Here is a 16,408-nt window from a genome sequence, read left to right on the forward strand (position 1 = left end):
ATATATAGTATATATATAATATATACACTATATATTATATATATACTATATATAATAGTATATATACTATACTATATATATTACATATAGTATATATACTGTACTATATATATTACATTATATACTATATATATGATATATAGTATATATATCATATATATAATATATATACTATATATATATAATTGCACTTTAGGTTCTGGGGTACATGTGCAGAACATGCAGGATTGTTGCATAGGTACCTACCTGACAATGTGGTTTGCGGCCTCCATTCCCCATCACCTATATCTGGCATTTCTCCCCATGCTATCCCTCCCCAACGTCCCTACCCGCCACTGTCCCTCCCCTGTTGCCCCCCAACAGACCCCAGTGTGTGATGCTTCCCTCCCTGTGTCCATATGTTCTCATTGTTCAACACCCGCCTATGAGTGAGAGCACACAATGTTTGATTTTCTGTTCTTGTGACAGTTTGCTGAGAATGATGTTTTCCAGATTCATCCATGTCCTTACAAAGGACACAAACTCATCATTTTTTATGGCTGCATAGTATTCCATAGTGTGTATGTGCCACATTTTCCTTGTCCATTCTATCATTGATGGGCATTTGGGTTGGTTCCAGCTCTTTGCTATTGTAAAGAGTGCTGTAATGAACATATGTGTGCATGTGTCTTTATAATAGAATGATTTATAATCCTTTGGATATATACCCAGTAATGGGATTGCTGGGTCAATTGGAATTTCTATTTCTAGGTCCTTGGTGAATCGCCACACTTTCTACCACAATGGTTGAACTAATTTACACTCCCAAAAACACTGTAAAAGTGTTCCTATTTCTCCGCAACCTCTCCAGCATCTGTTGTCTCCAGACTTTTTAATCATCACCATTCTAACTGGCGTGAGATGGTATCTCAATGTGATTTTGATTTGCATTTCTCTAATGACCAGTGATGATGAGCATTTTTTCATATGTTTGTTGGCCTCGTATGTCTTCTTTTGAAAACTGTCTCTGTTCATGTCCTTTGCCCACTTTTGAAGACATTTGTTTGTTTTTTTCTTGTAAATCTGTTTTAGTTCTTTGTAGATTCTAGGTATTAGCCCTTTGTCAGATGGGTAGATTGCAAAAATTTTATCCCATTCTGTTGGTTGCCGGTTCACTCTAATGATTGTTTCTTTTGCTGTGCAGAAGCTCTGGAGTTTAATTTGGTTCCATTTGTCTATTTTGGCTTTTGTTGCCAGTGCTTTTGGTGTTTTGGTCATGAAGTCTTTGCCTATGCCTATGTCCTGAATGGTTTTGCCTAGGTTTTCTTCTAGGGTTTTTATGGTGTTCGGTCTTATGTTTAAGTCTTTAATCCATCTGGAGTTGATTTTAGTGTAAGGTGTCAGGAAGGGGTCCAGTTTCTGCTTTCTGTATAGGGCTAGCCAGTTTTCCCAACACCGTTTATTAAACAGGGAATCCTTTCCCCATTGCTTGTTTTTGTCAGGTTTGTCAAAGGTTAGATGGTTGTAGATGTGTGGCGTTGCCTCCAAGGCCTCTGTTGTATTCCATTGGTCTATATCTTTGTTTTGGTACCAGTACCATGCTGTTTTGATTACTGTAGTCTTGTAGTATAATTTGAAGTCAGGTAGCATGATGCCTCCAATTTTGCTCTTTTTGCTTAGAATTGTGTTGGCTATGCAGGCTCTCTTTTGGTTCCATATGAAGTTTAAGGTGTTTTTTTCGAGTTCTGTGAAGAGGGTCATAGTTATCTTGATGGGGATAGCATTAACTCTATAAATTACTTTGGGCAGGATGGCCATTTTCACAACATTGATTCTTCCTAACCATGAGCATGGAATGTTTTTCCATCTGTTTATGTCCTCTCTTATTTCCTTGAGCGGTGGTTTGTAGTTCCCCATGAAGAGGTCCTTCACATTCCTTTTTAGTTGTATTCCTAGCTATTTTATTCTCTTTGTAGCAATTGTGAATGGCAGTTCGTTCTTGACTTGGCTCTCTTTAAGTCTGTTATTGCTGTATAGGAATGCTTGTGATTTTTGCACATTAATTTTATATCCTGAGACTTTGCTGAAGTTGCTTATCAGTTTCAGGAGATTTTGGGCTAAGGCAATGGGGTCTTCTAAATATATAATCATGTCGTCTGCAAACAGAGACAATTTGACTTCCTGCTTTCCTAATTGAATACCTTTATTTCTTTTTCTTGCCTGATTGCCCTGGATAGAACTTCCAATGCTATATTGAATAGGAGTGGTGAGAGAGGGCATCCTTGTCTAGTGCCAGATTTCAAAAGGAATGCTTCCAGTTATTGCCCATTCAGTATGATGTTGGCTGTTGGTTTGTCATAAATAGCTTTTATTATTTTGAGATATGTTCTGTCGATATCTAGTTTATGGAGAGTTTTTAGCATAAAGGGCTGCTGAAGTTTGTTCAAAACCTTCTCTGCATCTATTCAGATAATCATGTGGTTTTTGTCTTTGGATCTGTTTATGTGGTGAATTACATTTATAGACTTGGGTATGTTGAACCAGCCATGCATCCCTGGGATGAAGCCTACTTGATCATGATGAATAAGCTTTTTGATGTGCTGTTGCAGTCGGTGTGCCAGTATTTAATTGAAGATTTTTGCATCTGTGTTCATCATGGATATTGGCCTGAAGTTTTCTTTTTTTGTTGAGTCTCTGCTGGATTTGGTATCAGGATGATGTTGGTCTCATAGAATTATTTGGGAAGTATTCTCTGTTTTTGGATTGTTTAGAATAGTTTCAGAAGGTGTGGCACTAGCTCCTCTTTGTATGTCTGGTAGAATTCAGCTGTGAACCCATCTGGACCTGGGCTTTTTTTGGTTGTTAGGCTATTAATTGCTGCCTCAACTTCAGCCCTTGTTTTTGTTCTATTTAGGGTTTTGACTTCTTCCTGGTTTAGGCTTGGGAGGGTGCAAGTATCCAGGAATTTATCAATTTCTTCCAAGTTTACTGTTTTATGCGCATAGAGTTGTTTATAGTAATCTCTGATGGTAGTTTGTGTTTCTGTGGAATCGGCGGTGATATCCCCTTTATCGTTTTTTATTGCGCCTATTTGATTCTTTTCTTTTTTCTTTTTTATTAATCTGGCTAGTGATCTATTTTGTTGATCTTTTCCAAAAACCAACTCCTGGATTTATTGATTTTTTTTTAAGTGTTTTTTTGTCTGTCTACTTCAGTTCTTCCCTGATCTTAGTTATTTCTTGTCTTCTGCTAGCTTTTGAGTTTTTTTATCTTGCTCCTTTTTGATGATAAGAGTGTCGATTTTAGATGTTTCCTTGTATCTCATGTGGGTATCTATTGCTGTAAATTTTTTTCTACACACTGCTTTAAATGTGTCCCAGATTTCTGGTACATTGTGTCTTTGTTCTTGTTGGTTTCAAAGAACAGCTTTATTTCTGCCTTCATTTCATTGATTATCCAGTCAACATTCAAGAGGCAGTTTTTCAGTTTTCATGAAGTGTTGGAGTTCTGAGTTAATTTCTTAATCCTGAGTTCTAATTTGATTGTACTGTGGTCTTAGAGACTGTTTGTTATCATTTCTGTTCTTTTGCACTTGCTGAGGAGTGATTTACTTCCAATTACTTGGTCAATTTTAGAGTAGATGTGATGTGGTGCTCAGAAGAATGTATATTCTGCAGATTTGGGGTGGAGAGTTCTTTAAATGTCTGTTAGGTTTGCTTGGTCCAGATCTGAGTTCAAGTCCTTGATATCCTTGTTAATTTTCTGTCTCATTAATATGTCTAATATTGACAGTGGAGTGTTAAAGTCTCCCACTATTATTGTGTGGGAATCTTAAGTCTCTTTGTAGGTCTTTAAAAACTTGCTTTTTGTGTCTGGGTGGTCATGTATTGGGTGTGTATATATTTAGGATCGTTAGCTATTCCTGTTGCATGGATCCTTTTACCATTATGTAATGCCCTTCTTTGTCTCTTTTAATCTTTGTTGTTTAAAGTCTATTTTATCAGAGACTAGGATTGTCACTCCTGCTTTTTTTTTTTTTTTTCTCTCCATTTGCTTGGTAAATCTTCCTCCATCCCTTTATTTTGAGCCTGTATGTATCCTTGCACATGAGATGGGTTTCCTACATACAGCACACCCATGGGTTTTGACTGTTTATCCAATTTGCCAGTCTGTGTCTTTTGTTTGAGGCATTTAGCCCATTTACATTTAAGGTTAATATTATTATGTGTCAATTTGATTCTGCCATTTTGATTCTAGCTGGTTGTTTTACCCATTAGTTGATGCAGTTTCTTCATTATGTCGATGCTCTTTACCATTTGGTATGTTTTTGGAGTGGCTGGTATTGGTTGTTCCTTTCTATGTTTAGTACTTCTTTCAGGAACTCTTGTAAGGCAGGCCTGGTGGTGATGAAATCTCTGAGCAATTGCTTGTTCGTAAAGGATTTTATTTGTCCTTCACTTATGAAGCTTAGTTTGGCTGGATATGAAATTCTAGGTTGAAAGTTCTTTTCTTTAAGGATGTTGAATATTGGCCCCCACTATCTTCTGGCTTGTAGGGTTTCTGCTGAAAGATCTGCTGTGATTCTGATGGGCTCCCCTTTGTGGGTAACCCGACCTTTCTGTCTGGCTGCCCTTAGCATTTTTTCCTTCGTTTCAACCCTGGTGAATCTGACGATTATTTGCCTTGGCGTTGCTCTTCTTGAGGAATATCTTTGTGGTGTTCTCTGTATTTCCTGGACTATTCTGAATATTGGCCTGCCTTGCTAGGCTGGGGAAGTTCTCCTGGATAAAATCCTGCCAAGTGTTTTCCAGCTTGGATTCATTCTCTCTGTCACATTCAGGTACATCTATCAAATGTAGACCAGGTCTTTTCACATAATCCCATATTTCTTTGAGGCTTTGTTCATTTCTTTTTACTTTTTTCTCTAATTTTGCCTTCTTGTTTTATTTCATTGAGTTGATCTTCAATCTCTGATATCCTTTCTTCTGCTTGTTTGATTCGGCTTTTGAAACTTGTGTATGCTTCGTGAAGTTCTTTTGTTGTGGTTTTCAGCTGCACCAAATCGTTTATATTCTTCTCTAAGCTGTTTTTTCTTGTTAGCATTTCGTCAAAGCTTTTTTCAAGGTTCTCAGTTTCTTTGCATTGGGTTAGAACATGTTCTTTTAGCTCAGAGCAGTTTGTTATTACCCATCTTCTGAAGTCTGTTTCTGTCAATTCATCAGACTCATTCTGGATCCAGCTTTGTTCCCTTGCTGGTGAGGAGTTGTGATCCCTTGGAGGAGGAGAGGCGTTCTGGTTTTGGGTGTTGTCATCCTTTTTGCACTGATTTCTTCCCATCTTTGTGGATTTATCTACCTGTGGTCTTTGTAGTTGGTGACTTTCGGATGGGGTCAGTGAGTGGACGTCCCTTTTGTTGATGATGAAGTTAGTTCTGTTTTTTAGTTTTCTTCTAACAGTCAGGCCCCTCTGCTGTAGGACTGCTGGAGGTCTACTCCAGACACTTCTTTCCTGGGGATTACCTGTGGCAGCTGCAGAACAGTAAGGCTTTCTGCCAGTTTCTTCTTCTGTTATCTTTTTTCCCAGAAGGATACCCCCCAAATGTCAGCCTGAGCTCTCCTTTATGAGGTGTCTCTTTGGATATACAGGGGTCAGGGAGCTGATTGAGGAGACAGTCTCACCCTTATAGGAGCTCAGGTGCTGAGCTGTGAGCTCCGTTGTTCCATTCAGAGCTGCTGGGCAGGTGCATTTAAGTCTGCTGCAGTGGAACTCATAACTGCCTTTTTTCCCAGGTGCTCTGTCCTGGGAAGGTGCGGCTTTATTTATAAGTTCCTGATGTGCTGCTGCGTTTTTTCAGAGATGCCCTGTCCAAATAGGAGGTAGCCTGTTCACTGTCTACCCCAGATGCGTTGCTGAGCTGCTGTGGGCTCTGCCCAGCTGCTATGTGAACTTCCTTGCAGTTTTGTTTATAGAGGTGTAGTTAGAACTGCCTTGGTAATGGCAGTCTGCCTCTGTAATGGCGCATTGCCTCGGTAATGGCGGACTGCCTAGGTAGTGGTGGACTGCCTGGTAATGGCGGATGCCCTTCCCCCCACAGAGCTGGATCATCCCAGGTCCACCTGCGCTTGCTGTAAAACTGTCAATCCAGAGCGTTTCAGATTGCTGGTCTTTGTGGGGGTGGGACCTCCCGAGCCAGATTACCTGGCTCCCTGTTTTAGCCCCCGTTTTTTCAGTTGAATGGTGGCTCTGTCTCCCAGGTGTTCCAGGTGCCAGTTGAAACAGCCGCCCAAATTTGTGTGAGTTTTTGTGCAGAGACCCGCCGCGCCGGCTGAAACAGCTGTGCTGGAAACTCGTGGCACTTTTCAACCCGGGAATCTCCTCATCTATGGGCAGTAATAACTTGTTTGGAAATGTGGTGATCACTCACTCACCCTCTGTGTTGTTTTCGCTGGGGACTGCATTCCAGAGCTGTTCCTATTTGGCCATCTTGGATCTGCTTCCTTTCTTTTTGTTTTTTGTGTATCTCGTTTATGTTTGTAGGTTTGAGCTTACCATGAGGCTTGCAAATAATGTCTTATAACCCATTGTTTTAAACTGATGACAGTTTAACGCTGATTGCATAAACAAGGAAGCAGAAAAGAAAACTAATAAACACTTTAAATTTTAACTTCATCTCCCCATCTTTTAAGTTTTTCTTGTTTCCGTTTATATCTCATTGCTATCTATGTCTTGAAAAATTGTAGTTATTATTTCTGATCAGTTCATCTTTTCATATTTCTACTTAAGACATGCATAGTTTACAAACTGCAATTACAATGTAATAATATTCTGTGTTTTTCTGTTTGCTTACCAGTGAGTTTTGTACCTTCAGATGATTTCATATTATTAACATGCTTTTCTTTCAGAATGAAGAATTCTCTTGGCATTTCTTGTTGGACAGCTCGGGTGTTAATTAAATCTCTCAGCTTTTGTCTGGGGAAATATTTCTCTATGTTTGAAGGCTGTTTTTTGCCAGATACGCTACTCTAGGACAAAAGTCTTTTTTCCCTTAGCACTTTAAATACGTCTTGCCACTCTCTTCTGGCTATAAGGTTTCCGCTGAAAAGTCCACTGCCAGAAGTATTAGAGCTCTATTTATGTTATTTGTATTTGTTTTTGCTTTTTTCTTTTGCTGCTTTTAGAATCCTTTCTTTAGCCTTGAGATTTGCGAGTTTGATTATAAACTGCCTTGAGGTTATCTTCTCTATGTTAAATCTCCTTGCTGTTCTATAATCTTCTTGTACTTGAATATTGATATTTTTCCCTGGATTTAGGAAGTTCTCTGTTATTATCCCTTTGAATAAACTTTCTACCCCCATCTCTCTCTGTCTCCTCTTTAAGGTCAATAAGTATTAGATTCTACCCCCACCCCACCTTTTTGTTTTGAGACAGGGTCTGACTCTGTCGCCCAGACTGGAGTTCAGTGGCATGACCTTGGCTCCCTGCAACCTCCACCTCCCAGGCTCAAGCAGTCCTCTCACCTCAGCCTCCTGAGTAGCTGAGACCACAGGCACATGCCCCCACGGCCAGTTAATTTTTTTTTTGGGAGGGGGGTGAAAGTGGGGTTTTCCCATGTTGCCCAGGCTGCTCTTGAACTCCTGAGCTCAAGCAGTCCTCCCTCCTTGGCCTCCTAAGGTGTGAGCTACAGCACCTGGGCTAGATTTACCCTTTTCTAGGTTATTTTCTAGGTCTTGTATATGTGCTTCATTCTTTTTTATTCTTTTTCTCTTGCCTCATCACTGTATTTGCAAATAGCCTGTCTTCAAGCTCACTAATTCTTTGTTCTGCTTGATCAGTTCTGCTATTAAGTGACTGATGCATTCTTCCATGTGTCAGTTGTGTTTTCAACTCCAGAATTTCTGCTTAATTCTTATTATTTCCATTTATTTATTAAATTTATGTGGTAGGATCCTAAATCCTTTCTCTGTGTTATCTTTAATTTCTTTGAGTTTCCTCAAAACAGCTATTTTGGGTTCTCTTTCTGAAAGGCCATATATCTCCATCTGTTAGAGATTGGTCACTGGTGACTTATTTAGCTCATTTGGTGAGGTCATGTTTTCCGGTTGGTCTTGATACTTATTGATACTCATCAGTGTCTGGGCATTGCAGTTAGGTATTTGTTGTAGTCTTTGCCATCTAGGCTTTTTTTGTACCTGTCCTTGGGCAGGCTTTCCAGGTATTTGAAGGAACTTGGGTGCTGTGATCTAAATTTTTGGTCACTGCAGCCATATCTGCATTAGGGGATACCCTAAGCCTAGTAATGCTTTGGTTCTTGCAGATTTGTAGAGTACCACCTTGGTGGTCTTGGATAAGATCCAGAAGAATCCTCTGGACTAGCAGGCAGAGACTCTTGTTCTCGTCTCTTACTTTCTCCCAAACAAACGGAGTTTTTCTTTGTGCTGAACTTCCTGGACGTGAGAAAGGATGACACAAGCACCCCTATGGCCACCACCACTGGGACTGCCTTGGGTCAGACCTGAAGCCAGCACAGGACTGGGTCTTGCCAAGGCCCACTGTAATCACTTCCTCACTGCTACCTATGTTTTTGTGAGGCCTTAAGGCTCTATAATCAGCAGGTGATGAAGTCAGCCAGGCTGTGTCCATCCTTTAAGGGCATTGAGTTTCCCTGGGCTGCAGGTAGGTCCAGAGTTGCTGTCCAGGAGCCAGGACCTGGAGTTGGGAACCTTAGGAATAATCATGGTGCTCTGTTTTACTGTGGCCGAGCTGGCACCCAAGCTACAAGACAACGTCCTTCCCATACTTCCTTCCCCTTTTTCCAGGTAAAGGATTCTTTCCCTGTGTCCAGCACCACCACAGGCCCACAAGGAGTACTGTCAGGGTACCACCAGTGTTTACGTAAGGCCCAAGGGCTCTTCAGTCGGCTTGTGGTGAATGCCGCCAGGCCTGGGACTTTCTCTTCTGGACAGTGGGCTCCTCTCTGCCCCAGGTAGGTCCAGAGATGCCATCCAAGAGCCAAGGCCTGGAATTGGGGAGTTAGTACCAAAGCTTAAGACAAAGTCTCCTCTACTCTTTCCTCTGCTTTTCTCAGGAAAAGCGGTCTTTCCTTGAAGTCACCACAGCTGTGAATGTGCTGAGTCACATCTGAAGCCAGCACATCTGTCTTGCCCAAGGCTTCTGGCGTGTACTATGTAGTTGCTGCTGCTGGTTATTTAGGGCCCAGAGGCTCCTTAGTCAGCAGGTGATGGATCCTGCCAGGACTGGTTCCTTCTCTTCAAGGCACTGGGTTCTCTTCTGGCCCAGGGTGTGTCTGGAAATGTCTGAGAGCCAAGGCCCAAGGCCTTACAACTCTGCCCAGTGCCCTATCCTACTGTGGCTGAGTTGCTATCCAAGTTGCAAGACAACGTCCTCTTTTCTCTTCCCTACCCTCTCCTCAAGTGGAAGGGAGAAAATCCCTTTCAGAGCCATGAGCTGTGTTGCCTGGGGCTAGGGGAGGAGTGGTATAAGCACCCTTAGCTGCCCCAGTTGGTGTCTCACTAGGTCAGATGTCCCACAAGTCTACTGGTGTCAAGCACAGCACTCGCCTTATCTAGGAGTTGCAGTCCTTGTGGCCTAGACAGCCTTTCAAGTTTATTTAGGACCCCAGAGCACTTTAGCCCAAGGGGTTGAGGCTTGAGGCTTGCCAAAACTCAAGTTTTGACCACTGAAATCGGCAATTCCTCTCTGGATAGGGCTGTCTAAATACTCTATATGTGGGCGCTGACTGAGTTCTACCTAGTGTTGGGAGCACTGCGTTCTAATGCAGAGTCCCCCAATTACTCTCCCTCCCCTAAGTGCACAGATTCTCTCTTTGCACTGTGCAGCCACTGCTGGGGGTGAAGAAGGGGTGGTGTTGGCAATTGAGTACTGTCTTTGCTGCCCTCTTCAGCACGTCTTTTAGTGATATGAAGATAAAACCAGGTACTGTGATCGTTCACGTGATTTTCTCTTCTTAAGAAGGTGCTTTTGTCTAAATACTTGTCAAATTTGGTGTTCCTGTTGGGAGGACTATTAGTGGAGGCTTCTATTCTGCCATCTTGCTTCACCTCCTCCCCAAACTAACATCACCCTGGTCCTGCAAAGCAGATATAATAGAAGGAGAAGTAATAGTGTGGAGGCTATCCCAATGATTCAGATATGGTAGAATGGTGGCTTGGACCAGAATGATAGCAATGGGAGAAGGCATCAGATATTGGGCCTATTTTGAAGATAGGTACAGTGGGATTTGCTGATGCTTTGAATAATGAGGTATTGGAAAAAGATGACTTATATGGTTTTGGGCCTGAGGAACTCCAAGTCAGTGCTTTTTACATGGATGGGAAGTCTCAGAGGCACAGGTTTCTGCAATTCAGAGTTACAGCTTTGGCTGGCCAGTTGTGATGGCTCATGCCTATAATCCCAGCATATTAGTGAAGGGCCAACGTGGGAGGATTACCTAAGCCCAAGACTTCGAGACCAGCCTGAGCAACATAGCAAGACCTCATCTCTACAAAAAAACAATTAAATTATCTTGGTGTGGTGGCACATGCCTGTAGTAACAGCTACTCAGGAGGCTGAGGTGGGAGGATCACTAGAGCCCAGGAGGGCAAGGCTGCAGTGAGCTGTTATGCCACTGCATGCCAAGCAAGATTCTGTCTCAAAAAACAGTTAAAAAGTGCAAGTTTGGACATGATGGGTGTGGGATGCCTGTAAGACATATAAGTTGAGATGTTGAGAGGGGTGTTGCACCCTGGCATTCAAGGAGAGTTCTAGGTTGGAGACATAAATCTGAAAGTTAATAGAATTATAAATTATGAGACCAAATGGTGTCATCAAAGGAGTAAGTGAAGGAGAAACAGAGGCTCAAAGACTAAGAGACCTGGGCACTCAACAAAGGGAATGAAGAACCAATAGCAAGTATGGAGGGAGAAAAACTAGGTGCGTGTAATGTCTTCAAAGCCAAGTGAAAAAATTGTGTCAAGAACTAGAGAGTGTCCAATACTGCTGTTAGGTCTAGTAAGATGAGGGCCCAGTAATTGAATAGAGGAAGACGGAGCTTCAGGAGCAGTGTAAGGAGAATAGTAAGGTCAAAAGTTCAGTTGAAGTGGATAAAAGACGATCAGATAAGATAAATTGGAGACAGGCATTATAGACAACTCTGTCCTGAAGCTTGGCTGTAAAGAGGAGCAGTAGTCTTTGAAGCAGTAACAGAAGCAACATATTGGGTCAAAAGGGTATTGTTTTCAGGGGGAAATAAACTAGTATATTTGTAGGCTGAAAGGGAGTGATCCAATAAAAGAAGAGGTGGAGGGATGGTAAAACACTTGATTACGACGTAAAAGATCTGGGTACTAATTATAATTTTGCCGCTTGGTCATCATTGAAAATGTGTATGCTTTTATTTCTACATCCGCAAAAATGTTATGAACATAAGACAGTTAAGTGTATGATCACTTTGAAAAGGTAAAGAGCACTACTGTGCTTCATTATTGATCACTCTCTCTTATCTTCTTTCTCTCATACCATGAAATGTGCCTATTGATGGCGAAAATTCTCTTCTAAAATTCAAGTGCTCACACTTTTTGTTTTTGACAAATCTGTTATTTATTTATGTATAACAAGTAGGTGTAAGTAGTGTGTTTTATTAAAAGGCTGTAAATCTGTTTTTATGTGTTAAAGCTTATGTATGGAGCTGTATAACCTTGGGATATTTTTATCAATAAATTATGTTTTTTGTGTGATCTTTAGTTCATTTTCTTAACAGTACCAAATCAATAAGGAAGAAAAGTCTAATTCCATAAATGGTGTTGGCATAATTGGTAAGCTTTTGGAAGGAAAACTTAATTTAGAACATCACTTCAAAACAAATTTTAGTTTTGTTAAAGATATTTAAATTTTTTTTTGAAAATCAATCAGCCTGTTTTTTTGAAAAATTAGAATACTGGCTCTCCAGCTAGGGAGGACTTTCTAAATTTAAAGTATTAGGAAAAATCACATTAAAAGAAGGACAGACTTTATTAAATATGTTTAATTTCTATATTTCAAAAGAGCAAAGAAAAGTTTGCAGAAAATATGACAAAGAATTAACATCATCTTTTTAATGCTAAAATTGATGTATGGAAAAACTTGTTAAACCTCAGTAGATAAATGGACAGAAGATATGGACAGACAGAATAAGAGATCACCAGTAAATAAAATAGTAGAATATTTGGCCCTGCTAATAATTTTAAAAATGCAAACCAAATAGACCAAACAGTAATGAATGACTATATTTGTCCTATCAAATTAGAAAAAATAATTTTTTTGCCCCCAGAGAGAGGGTGTCGCTTTGTCACTCAGACTTGGTTGCAGTGGCATGATCATAGCTCACTACAGCCTCAAACTCGTCTCAAGTGATCCTCCTGCCTTCACCCCCAAGTAATAGCTAGGACCACAGGCATGTGCCACCATATCTGGCTAATTTTTTTTTTTTTTTTTTTTTTTTTTTTAGAGGCAGGTTTCTCCCACCTCAGACTCTTAAAGTACTGGTATTACAGGCGTGAATCACCATGTCAGCCAGGAATGTTTAATAGTTGTACTGATTAAGAATATGGTAAACTTTGGATTCTCATGAATTATTTTGTGAGTATAAATTCAGCATTTTAGGAAAGCTATCTGGGAATATTAATCAAAGGTCTAAAAAAGGAATGTTTAGTTTTACCAATTTGAAGGCATATGATAGTCAATATTCAGTAATAATAAAGTATCAGATTTATTGAATGCTCACTATTTGTACTCTTCTGAGTCTGTACTTGTATAAACTCACTTAGTTCTATAACAACTTTATTAGGCAATATTTGGAAAAGGATATGGAGGTATAAGGAGATTAAAAAACTTACCCAGGGTTAATAGTAGAATCAGAACTTGATCCCCAGCAGTCCTCAGAACTTAGGCTCCAAAAATTTAATAGTATTTTTAGATAGAGAATATTTATTATAGAGTGTATTGGAAGTTTACTTAAGCCCTAATGATCTAGCATTTTAGTTGTTTCTTCAAGATATAATAAAAATGATAGTGAACACTTACTGAAAGCTTACTAGGTACTTGACAACCACTTTTCATTTCTTAACTTATTGAATAAACAACCCTAGCGGGGAGATACTATGATTAGGACCATTTTGTAGGTAAAGACTCTAGAGAGATTTGATAACTTGCCTAAAATTACCCAGTAGAGCCTGCATTTTAAACCCAAAATCTGTCCACTCTAACAAATTGTAAAAAGCCTTACAGTCTGTCTCCTAACCAGTAAGTTGAACTGACTTTATAAAAGTAGTAATTCTTTGGATTTGTTTCCTCGAAATTGAGACTTCATTGGGAATTAAAAACAGAAGCTTTTCTTGTTTTGTATAAGCATTTAACACATAGGAAGTAGAACACTGGAACAAGCTAAAAGAAGTTTGAAAATGTTTTCCCCCAGGATCTCATGGCTAATTAACTCATGTCTTCTTCCACACATCTTGTACCCTTCGCAGTCTTACAAGTTGTCAAAAATAAAAGTATCATGAATCAAACAACATGAATCTATGTTATATCTACAGTGTGTGCTGTCCTTCTGACAACTGAGTTAAATCAGGTCTCCCTGGCTAGTTTTAAAACTACCGCTTACAGTAATAGAGGAATCTTTGTTGTTTTTATGCTGCTTCCTGGGCCTGTATGTCCACTTCATTTACCTAACTCCGTTCTCATTGTTTAAAATTGAGTTTAGATGTTACTACTACCAAGAAGCCCTCCTTCGTAAAACTTACCCTTTTTATTTGAATCTAGTCTATTCTTGTCGTTCCCTAAGATTACCTCGTGACGTTAGTGCGTTTTTTTCTTGCCTATTTCCTGCCTCTGTACCCCAGCATCTAACAAAGCGCATATCATTCAGTGTGTTTTCTAAATTGATGTGGGGAGAGAGGGTGCAGAGAAATACAAATTTCTGCATAGTGAAAAGCACTGGGAACAAAGTCTAAAGACTGATAAGCCATGGAAAAATATTGTACTCATGTCACAAATAACTACTTTCTTAACATACAGTAGTCCTCCCTTATATGGAGAGGACACATTCCAAGAACTCCAGTGGAGTTAACCAATCCCTAGATACTGTTTTTTCCTATGCATGTATACCTATGATAAAGTTTAGTTTATAAATTAGACACAATAAAATATTCACAACAGTAATTAATAAAATAGAACAATTATAACTGTGTACTCTAATAAAAGTTATCTAAATGTGTGCTCTTCCCTCCTCCTAAAAAAGTCTTATTCTACTGTACTTATCTATTTTCAGACAACTATTGACAGTGGGTTACTATAACCATGGAAAATGAAACCGTGGATAAGGGGGGACTACTCTATAAAGCTGTATATAGCACCTACAAATCAATAAGCAAGGCCAAAAACCCAATAGAAAAATGAGCAAAGGGAAAACAGCTCATTTGTAGAAAGGGAGAAATGTCTCAAACATTATAAAAAAAGATTAGTCAGCCCCAGTAGTAATAAGATGAGTGCAAATTAAGACTACACTGAAATACCGTTTTTAACTTTTCGGGTTAACTAAGACCAAAAAGTTGATGAAATAGGTAAACAGACACAATGCTAATGGGATTATAAATTGTTAGATCCTTTTGAGTTGCTTGACATTCTTCCAGAATTACAAGTACATATATTCTTTAACAATTCCATCTCCAGGAATTTATTCTAGAAATATACTAAAATGATTATTCACAGATTATACATCATTCCATTGTTTGTAAAAGAAAAAAATGGAGATGCTCTGAATGTATATCAGTAGGGGGCAGACTAAATGAATTTTGTATATCCATTCAATTAGGTCCTCTGTAGTCATTAAAAAGAGTGAGACAGCTCTGTGTTATAGGATGAGCTTCCAGATATAATATTAAGTGAAACAGCAAAGTGCAAAACAAGTGTATAGAATGATACCACTTGTGTTGGGAAGAAGAAGAAACTGCACTTGAGTGTATGCTTTTTATGTCAACAGACTATTTCTGGAAAGATATCAGAGAACCCTAACAGTGATTATCTCTGGGAAGAAGCACTGATGGGTCGTGGCAGGCTGGGGAACAGGTGTAGTAGAAGACCATATTTTTTCACTGTCTACTCTTTTTAACCTTTTAATTTGTAATCCTATATGTACTACCTATGCTTAAAAATAATTTTTAAAAGAATGAAAATAATTACAAAGTAAAATATGAATTGTTTTGGCAATCACAAAAAACAAGTCACCAGCAATGAGCAAAATAAGGAAATAACTCATTAGTATTTATTGCATGTTTTTTATGTGCTACATGCTTTACATATAATTAATTCATGTAATTCTCATAAATCCTCTGAGAAATACCTAGTTTTAACTGTATCACATAGACCAAGAGATTGATGGAACTTTATAAATACCAGCATTCAGCTAATAAACCAAGAGTTTATTTGAACTCAGGTCTTTTCTAATTCCATTGTTGGGTTTTTTCCCACCAAACCATCTGGCTTCCAATTAGTGACCATCTTACTTTAGTGAAAGTATAGGTGTACTTTAATAGTGAGCAGTAGTTACCAAAAATGTCCACAAGATGGAAATGTTAGATACAAGCAAGCATTTTCTTTGTAAAACATAATGCTACATATCCAAGTGGCATATTTAAATATATGTGTCCTGTTTTACAGTAACATTTCTTTAGTACTTTGTTATAGATAGATAGTTTCAAATATCATTTAATGCTTCTCTGTTCTCATAACAATAGTTGATAGGGCTTATTTGTACAGGCAGTATTCTGAGTACTTTACATAAATTAATTCTCAACAGGCTGGGCGGGGTGGCTCACACGTGTAATCTCAGCTCCTTGGGAGGATGAGGTGGGAAGATTACTTGAAATCATGAGGCAGAGTTTGCAGTGACTCAAGATCATACCCCTGCACTCCAGTCCAGGTAACAGAGTGAGATCTTTTCTCAAAAAAAAAGAAAAGTCTTCTCAACAAATAATATTATGAGGGATTTGCCATTATCATTTCTGTTTCATAAGTAAGGAACACAGGTGAAATAGCTTACAGTGTCACAGCTAGTAAGTGGCAGAGCTGGGATTCAGACTTTAGCAGTTATTGCTACCTTTTTTTAAAAAGAAAAAAAACCCCAATATTGGATTGTTTTGATAATGTGATTTTGTTTATAAAAGTTTCACCTGTATACAAATCTAAGCGTACTTGTAGTTAGCACTTTTTTTTTCTTTCCCCTTTAAGACAGAGTCTCACTCTGTCACCCAGGCTGTAGTGCAGTGGTACAATCTCAGCTCACTGCGACCTCTGCCTCCGAAGTTCAAGTGATTCTCGTGCCTCAGCCACCAGAGTAGCTGGGATTACAGGTGTGCGTCACTACACGTGGCTAATT

At 39.2% G+C, this 16,408-nt stretch overlaps 1 protein-coding gene across 4 annotated transcripts in view; it reads left to right on the forward strand.

The window, feature by feature from the left end:
* The window catches only part of YEATS4 (YEATS domain containing 4), a 92,313-nt gene that overhangs the window by 17,805 nt on the left and 58,100 nt on the right, over window positions 1-16,408 (forward strand). The gene's annotated exons all lie outside the window — the stretch shown is intronic.

This window comes from Sapajus apella, unplaced genomic scaffold, assembly GCF_009761245.1.
Source record: "Sapajus apella isolate SASKATOON/1434 unplaced genomic scaffold, GSC_monkey_1.0 scaffold2, whole genome shotgun sequence".
Lineage (NCBI taxonomy): Eukaryota > Metazoa > Chordata > Mammalia > Primates > Cebidae > Sapajus > Sapajus apella.